Here is an 8,586-nt window from a genome sequence, read left to right as displayed (position 1 = left end):
TATGCGCTGTGTCCGGGAGATGGAGGTGTTGGCAAGCGGCACACAGGAGAGCCCCGCCAGCGAGAGGCTGCACGGCCCGGGCTGTGGAAGAGGGTAGAGGATGAGAATCAGCACACTGAATCAGAAACGTGGGGAGAAAGGAAGAAAAAAAGGCTAGTAAGGCACAGGGGAAGCGCTTTACGGGACCAAAACGGGGTAACACGAGAAGCAAAGGTGTGAGTTAAATGATAGCATTACAAAGCCCGGAGGATGCAGATGTGCATCCTCAATGCTTTTTCAGGGTGGGTATATGTGGCATACTGGGGCAGGCTGCTGCCCATCAGTGGCTCTCTTGCTCACACAAGCTCGGTGGTGTTAGAGCTGCCGGCCTGCCAGTCCACTTAGCTGATCCCCACTGACTGCCTCCCCAACATGCCTCAAGCATCTCTGCCAGGTGTGGCATCCTCTTGGTTGCTGGGGGTCCCAGGCTGGAGTGGTGGCAGCAGGACCCCTGGCTCAAAGGAAGCTCTGAAAGGACATGTGTCCTGCCACATCAGTGCTCCTGTCTCACCTGTATGTACATAAACATACCTAGGACATGAACTTGGACCTGGGTGTGAGCTGGACATACTGGAAATCCACTCCTGGCTTGTCAGCCTGGTGCAGTTGTATTTGATTTGGACGAGAGGGGTCTTGGCATCAGCGTGTGAACTCTATTATGTGTGAAAACATAAAATAACTCCATTAGTTTTGAAAATACACATTACTAGCCCCTGCTAGGGCCTACCAGACGTGCATGTTCATAGGTTCCAGTGGAGCACCACTGCACACACAGATGGTTACTATCCTGCTGCGAAGATGGGGGGCAGGTACCTAAAAACCAAAACTGCAGAACCCAAAAGCCACATGGTGAAATTGGTTAGGGTTGTTCAAGGGAATGGTGAAAATAAATGACTACTAATGAGAGCAAAGTTGGTGTCTGCAGGAACAGCTGAAGGAAAGAGAAGCTAAAGTCTCAGAAGGAATGGATTTAAACCCGTAGACTTCAAGATTGAAAAAGAAGATGTGGGAGGGTATGTGGTTCTTGAATAGGATTTTAAAGGACACTTATTTAAACCCGGAAAAACATGCAGAAAAGGTGAGAAAATCAAGATGTAAAATAATATATGAAGATCTGTTGCTTCATTTAGTTCTACATATGTATTGTATGGTTTCTGTTTGCTTGAGTGTTGCATGCTCCTGAAGACTTAAATTGTGAAATCAGAGTATCTAAAAGGTTGGAAATCTGTGGAAAAGAGTAGTTGAAGTGTTTGCAGTGGTCTTAAGGTGTCTGTATTTCTCCTTAATGAAAATGTGATGTGGTAAGAAGGAGAACAAATGTTCCTGTGAAATGATAAACCTGATTGTTACTGCGACCTAGTGAGACCAGGGGAAACTTGGAAGGAAAAGGCTCAGAGAAATCCGGGAGGATAAATTTTTGCATTTTCTCCACTAAATGAGATCTTGGAGCAAGAATCTAAGGAAGCAAAAAAGGTCCACTTTTCAAGATGATTTGTTATTTCAGGATTACAGTTAACTATGATGAATTATAGGGGAAAAAAAAATTCTCCTCCCTGTGAACGCAAAAGTACTCAAACTTGTGCTCAATGAAGAGCTGCAGTCATTTCAAGTTTGGACTTTTGGTCTGTCAAGGAACAATCAATAATTTTCCCTCTGTATTGAAAGAAACAATGTCTTCATTTGCCACAAATGCAGGAGCAATTATCTGGAGCTGGCTCTGGACTTAAATCTATGGGGAGGCACACTCAGGATTGTGGCAAATGTCCTGGTGAGGGAGCTCTGGTAGAGCTGTGCTGCCAATGGGCATTTATTTCAAGTTGTGCTTTTATGAAGCATTTTGTTTGGAAAATATCTAAATAGCCTTGTGTTTTTTGAGTAATGGTGACAGATATCTGTTCCAGGAAAAGCTCACTGGGATTAACTGAGAAATTGGAATGGCAGAAAATGTCTTTTCTCTTTGACTCGGCAGGGGAGGGCAGTGACTTTGCTAAGATTTGGCTTCTGCACTTCTTCCTTTTGATTCTAATGCAACCTGTGGTCGTTCATTTTTCAGCTAGCAGAGGACAACTGAGTAGAGAGTGGCATTATTGGGAAGGGCACAGATATCCGTGGTTCCCATCATCATACTAATCTGACACACATAATTTTGCAGAAAATTTCAGACAGTTGTTTTCTGAGGAAACAAGGAAAGGAGGGCAACTGTCTCTGAAATAATGTTGTGACTTGGATTGCTGTGTATCTCTGTCTCTTCTTGTGCTCCTGCTGTTGTACATACTTATCACTATGCAAACTAGTGAAATTACTGTGATAGAAGAGAGTAAAAAATCCTCTGCTGTAGCAATTCAGATCAACGCAAAATAATGTAGCAAGAAAGCCTAATTGTGACTTAAAAGTCTCATTTTTCTGTTATAAAGCTCCAATTTTAACTATGTAGCAGGCATGAAAAGGGAAAAAAGGGCTGATGGAAAATCAGAAGTGCCTGAAAATCAGGGTCACTTTAGAGGCTTTTGTGATTTCCTGTAATGTGACATAAACCACCTATTGTTTTTTTGCTGGGAAATTTGTAGCTGAGGTCAATATAGCAGAAAATAAACCTTGAGGAAACAGACACAGGGTTTCTGTGCTAGAATGTGAGTTGTGTTCTTTATCAAACCATTCACAGAGAATGGTGCTTGTTCAAATTTACATAAAGCATATTAAAATGTATGTTAGGCTGAATTCTATTATGTTTGCTGCTTCCTGTCAGCAGGAAGAAGCAAAATGTTTAATTTTGCATCATCAGAATGCTTGAATTTAGAAATAAGCAACCTTTGTTACTTGGACTTGTTAAACACAGCTAAACTCGTTAAACACTCATACTACTCTGGCAGTAGTTTTACCTCTTCTCCCTTCACTTGCAGCAGCCCGACACCATCTTCCTGATGTAATTCAGGCTCTGCCGTGCTTGGCACAGATGGAGCCACTGGTGGGGATCTGTCTGGTTCCCCCAGTCCTGTGTTAGAGGGCAGTCAGACTCCTACCTCCGTGCTCAGGTGTGTAGCCCTGCTGAGAGCTAGTCTGCAGTCTGACCTGTATTTTCCCATGAAAAGCAAGAGCCCTCAGAGATCAGCCCTGCCTTCTGTGTTGCCCCCTTCAGGGTTTGTCCATTTGATAGTGTTGATGCATGCAGAGAGCTGAGCATCTACCAAGGTCATGTGTGTGGTTTGATAAATGTTTAGTGGAAGGAATCCATTCAGCAAGAGCCAGCAAAGTGATGTGTTTTCATAGGGATCTCACAGGATGACTGGACCTCAGCCATAGGCCAGTGATTGAACAAGGTCAATTCCTCATTTATTTAAGCTTATTTATTAATAAATACGAAATAAATACTTGAAATTTTCTTAGATAATTTTTTGCAACTTTCCAGTCAGAATTAATTAGGTGCTATGAGTCGAGCAACTGAATCATTAGAAATGATTCACTGCTTTCCTTTCTAAGGATGTGAATTAGCACATGTTCTGTGTTGCTGATGGAGTGCATTCTGCTTTAGGAAACCCATGGAGTGTGACTAGTACAGACAAATACATGGCGCTAACTTTCTGTCTAAACCCAGAAGCTTCAGTTAGCTCTTATTTTATATTGTCTTCCCAGTGCCAGACCTGAATGATAAGAAGTTTGTGTTGCTGAAAAGGTGAACAACATAAATGTCCTTTAATGGCATTTTGCCTCAAATTTCCCCTTTTCCCAGTATCACTGAAAGCAGCAATTATGGGTTTACAATCATGTGAACATTAGCAAATAAAGCCTTGTCTTCTTGAATCGCCAGGATGGCACAGAGATATTAATGGTTATTTTAGCTCACCTGTTTTCCGAAAATAATAGAAATTTGAAGAGAGCTGGCAATGAAGGGAGGGAAGATGATGGAGATGTGGTGAATTAATAGCAGTAGATAATCCAACACCTGGGACTTGCTTCACCGCCCTCTTTTGCCTTCCCCCAGAAACTACTAGGGGCTTAAAAAAGAAGTTCTTGGCTGTTTGTTACAAAGAAATACAATGAAATATGCTTCAAAGCCCCTATATTTGGACTTTGTACTGGTTGACTGTGCCTCACTGTATCTGGCTTTGTTCTGGTGTCAGCCAGGTATGACCCACAAGTAGCTCTTGGACCTCCAGTTCCTGGCCGTGGAGGACTACAGATATCTGGGCTGGATGCGATGTGGATGGTGTGCAATCCCTGCCTCAGGAACGTGCCTGGTCCAATGTATAGCTTGCAGTACAGGAATATTCAGAAAGCTATCCATGCTGACGTAGATAAATGGAAGCTGTAGAAAACTGACAGAAAGCAGAGTTCAGACTATTCTCCATGGGTGATATTCCTCTTCATGTTTTATTTCCAGTTATTTTAAAATTAAGCCATAAATCGAAGGCAGAATTCACATTACACATTCATCTGCTCTTCTGCAGGCCCCAGGGGGACAGCTGGACTACTTTATCAGGATGGAAAGTGGAAGGTGTCTGACCATTGCTGAGCTCTTGTGTGAACGTATGTGTACTGCTTGAACAGGCAGGTGTTTTACCTTATCATGCTTTTTTCCCCATTCTGTTACTAGTTAACATCTCTACTGGTATTCATCAGGTCTTGTTTTGACAAGCTGTATAATAGAACTTAGTCTCTGGAGAGCCAGGACTTAGGCAGAGGAGCAATATTTGCTCATATTGGAATATACGGTTTTTTATTTTATTTTAAATTAAACACCTAATTATGACAGCAGGTAATGTGAGGAGGGAAGAGAAATTAAAAAAGGCACTGTGAACAAAGAAACATTTTTATCCCCAAAACCATAGCAAGTAATAACAAGCAGGTTATCTGGAATGACATTCATACCACTGAATCATCAATTAACCCTGAATGAAACTTTATCTATTACTGAGGCTTTTAGGATGGTCTTTCTATGTGTGGTTTCTCTTTTGTCTGGTAGTTAGGTCAAACTCATAGATAAGACTTTCCCCAGTGGGATGCAAGTCTAGATATCTCTCCCCCACCTGGGTGCATATTTTCATGAAACTCTGGGAACTGAATGTCTTTAGGACCTGTGTTGTTCCATCAGTAGCAAAGGCTGGCCAACAAGTGAAAATATATTAGGAGGAGGTGGAAGCAAAACCACTGAAATTACCTGTAGACAATACTTGGGAGAGCAGTCTGGTAGGAAAACACAGAGAGGATCATAGATTGGTTTGGATTGGAAAAGACCTTAAAGGTCATCTTGATCCAACCCATGGGCAGGGACACCTCCCATTAGACCAGGTCATCCCACCCAGCTTGGCTGTGAACACTTTCAGGGATCCAGCAACAGTGAACCTAGTTAGGAAATTAAGCTGTAAAATGGTTTGGCTGGCTTCTGACACATGTGGCCAGGCTGTCTTGAGGTACGGGTTTGGCTCTAGCCCCAAGGGAACTCACAGGTAATTCCTCTGCTCACAAGGAATTCACTCTGTGGGGTCTCCTGGGTTGGTATGATGGAGTGTGGCTGGCTGGCTTGCTTAAGGGAGGGGGGTGTGTGGAGTTGCTGGGGACCAAATGAGGTGTCTTCATGTAGTATTGTGTGGAAACCTGGGAATTACCTGGGACAGATAGTGTTGAGGAAGTAAGGGAGCCTGAGGGGTAAGTTCTTGTTGGAGAAACAATGGAAACGGAAATGAACAGAAGAAATGCTGCAGGGGGGATCTTGAGGAAATCAGCAGTTGAATTAAAATGAAGGTGCTCTGACAAACTGCTTCTCGCTTCCTTTTCTTTCATAATCTGATCCTGCCTACAGCTCTGAAATCATGTTTTCGTACTTCTCAGCTTGCTTCATCTGCTCTTGCTGTTTTGCAAGGCTGAATGTTTTCATGACTGGGCTACAGAGTACTAAGCTCTTCGGCATAGCTGGTGACTGGGATCAGGGATTGCTACACATTCTGACTTGGCAGAATGCTCCCTCTCACTGCAAATCCTTTTGGCTTTTGCCACCCAGACTTGTTCTTACCTGGCTGAGTGTATCTCCCTCCACCCAGCTCAAGATGCAGCATTTCCCTTCTAGCAGTGAAAATCAGCCCATGCAAGAAGCACAGCTCAGCACTGCTTCTCTCCCAAATGGGCCAAGTGGAACCAGTGGGGCAGAGGCTACAAACACATCCTTTCTTACTTGACAAGTGACAATCCTTCTCTAACTGAGCTTCCTTGACTTTTGGGGGAGTCTAAAGCACTCCAGTTATATTTCACACAACCCTCTGTGGTAGTCTCTTTGTTTCAGGCAGTAAAAACTATCAAGAGAGGGGTATGGTCAGCCAGACAATTCCCCAGATGATCGTGGAAGCATGTTTAATCTTATGTTGCTGTGAGCCCGCTGTCTGTTTTTTGATGCCAGTAGTCAGAACATTTATCATAACTGCTCTGAATTATCTCAGCATGCCATCATGTCAGGCAGAGCAAGAGTCTCCCTTTGAAGTGACCTTTCTTTCAGTGGGTGGATTTAGCAAAGAAAAGGAGAAAGGATTTTAGTAAAGATTATTGAAAAAGTCTGCAATCAGTGAGTTCACTCACAGAGGATGCTCCTGCTTGAATAGTTGTTATGTGTGCACTCAGGGAGCAGCAGATGATTGATGGCCCTGTTAGGATCATGGATAATGAAAAGCAGGATCTGACACTGGCATCCGCAAGTGTGGGTCCTCTGAAACCAATGGAGTGGCCTGTTGTGTCAAATCTGGAATTGGTAGTGAGTACATATGGGATGTGGAAGAAGGAGATTACCAGAATTCAGGGAAAAGCACTAGGCTAAGTAGTTAGTCCACACTGGAGATGATTAAGCTGCTCTCTGTCTCCTGATAAACAGTAACTGGAGTTGTGAGCTAATGGAGATGACATATCTCAGTCTATCTAGAGCAGCTTATATTAAGAAGGCTCATTTTTATCATGGTTGAACCAGCTGGAAACACTGAAAATGTGCCATGCCATGGAGAGCTTGAGTATCAAGCCACGGGCAGGCTGGAGAGATGGTGCTAGCTCTGCCTATGCTTAGAGCTGCTTGGGCATCCAGCAGCTCAGCCTGAGCATGCTGTGGTCAGAGGCTCAGCCAGAGCAAGTGCATGCTGCATGGATGTAAAAGGATCCTTGCTCAGCTCAGCATCAGGCTCCTGAAACCTTTCCCAATGTGGTGTGGCCCAGAAGGTAAAGAAGGCCTGTTCCTCCCTTTGATCTACCCTGTAGACATATCTGGGACAGTGCTGGTGTGAAACTGGCTTCAGCCTTGGCAGCTGCTTCAGATTCCTCTGATGAAGGTGGGGACATCAGTGATGGAATCTCACTAGGGAGATGTGTTGGCCTTGTAGACTCTGGAAGTACAGCTGCTGGAGAAACATGAAGCTGCAGAGGGGATACAGTGATGAGGGTGGCAGAGGAGAACAGGTGTCTGAGCTTCTGAGAGAAGCTCTGATGGTAGCAGCCATATTGCACAAGAGGATCTGAGGAAAAGCTGCGAATGTAGCTGGGACAACTTACATGTGTTGTATCTTTGTATCCTCTGCAGCATCAAGACAGCAATGTTCCTCCTCCTATATGTGTTCCTGTCAGGAATTTTGGCAGTGTTACCAATAATAGCCAAGACAAATCCTTTTTGCTCCTTTTCCCCACAAAAATTAGCCCATTATAGCAGAGTGCATCAACGTCTGTATTCTTGCACCTCTCATCAGGACCTGTGGACTAATTTCAGCTGGAGATGTAGAAACACTTATTTAAAATAATTTTATTAGAAATGACAGCCAGCAGAGAGAGGAGAGATGCCATGGAGGGCACCTTTGAGGGATCGGTGCCTCTCTGTGTTCACCCTTTATTGAACTTCATAGAAAACCTACATGTGAAAGGTTTCTATATACATCATATATTTTTGATGTTTCTTATAAAAGAAATCTTCACCTGGAATTTGTGATGGATTTGAAAACCCCAGCCTGAGAGGCAAAGTGTCAGGGAACCAGACTTCAGGGGCTCAGTGACTTCAGGGCTTGGAGGCAGCCAGGAGGGAGAGGAGGACGAGGAGTGAACCTGAGGGATGGAGCAGGTTTTGTTTCTGAAGGAATGGAAGACCCAACCCCATCCTACATTCCTTAGGGGTGCACCTATAAAATGTAGCTCACTGAAGGGCATTGTTCCATTTACCTCCATGTTTTGGCAATGTTAGTTGTTACCAGGTTTTATTGGTGCTCTTTGGGGTTTCATTGGTTCACAGAGACCAAGCCCTCAGGGCACATGACAAGGGATTTGAACTAGAAAGATAAGCAGCCTCACACTGCAAGAAGTCACGTTTCTTTATTGTAAACATGTGGAAATTCTTTGCTAAAAACACAGTATTGGAAAAACAAACTTTGATGTAAACTCGATCAAGGAATGGCTGAGCTAATACAGTTCATATGAAAATAAAAAATATTCAACCAAAGAAAGACAGGAGCTTTCTTTGTTGTCATGCACTGATTTGAAACATTTTAATTGCAAGTACAATTACATTTTGTGTTTTTCTTGAGGTTTGCAAAATTC

Source organism: Chamaea fasciata, unplaced genomic scaffold (genome assembly GCF_029207755.1).
Source record: "Chamaea fasciata isolate MVZ Bird 193981 ecotype frontalis unplaced genomic scaffold, bChaFas1.0.hap1 SCAF_4, whole genome shotgun sequence".
Lineage (NCBI taxonomy): Eukaryota > Metazoa > Chordata > Aves > Passeriformes > Sylviidae > Chamaea > Chamaea fasciata.
The sequence above is the reverse complement of the archived record's forward strand: the minus strand, read 5'-3'. Positions refer to the sequence as shown.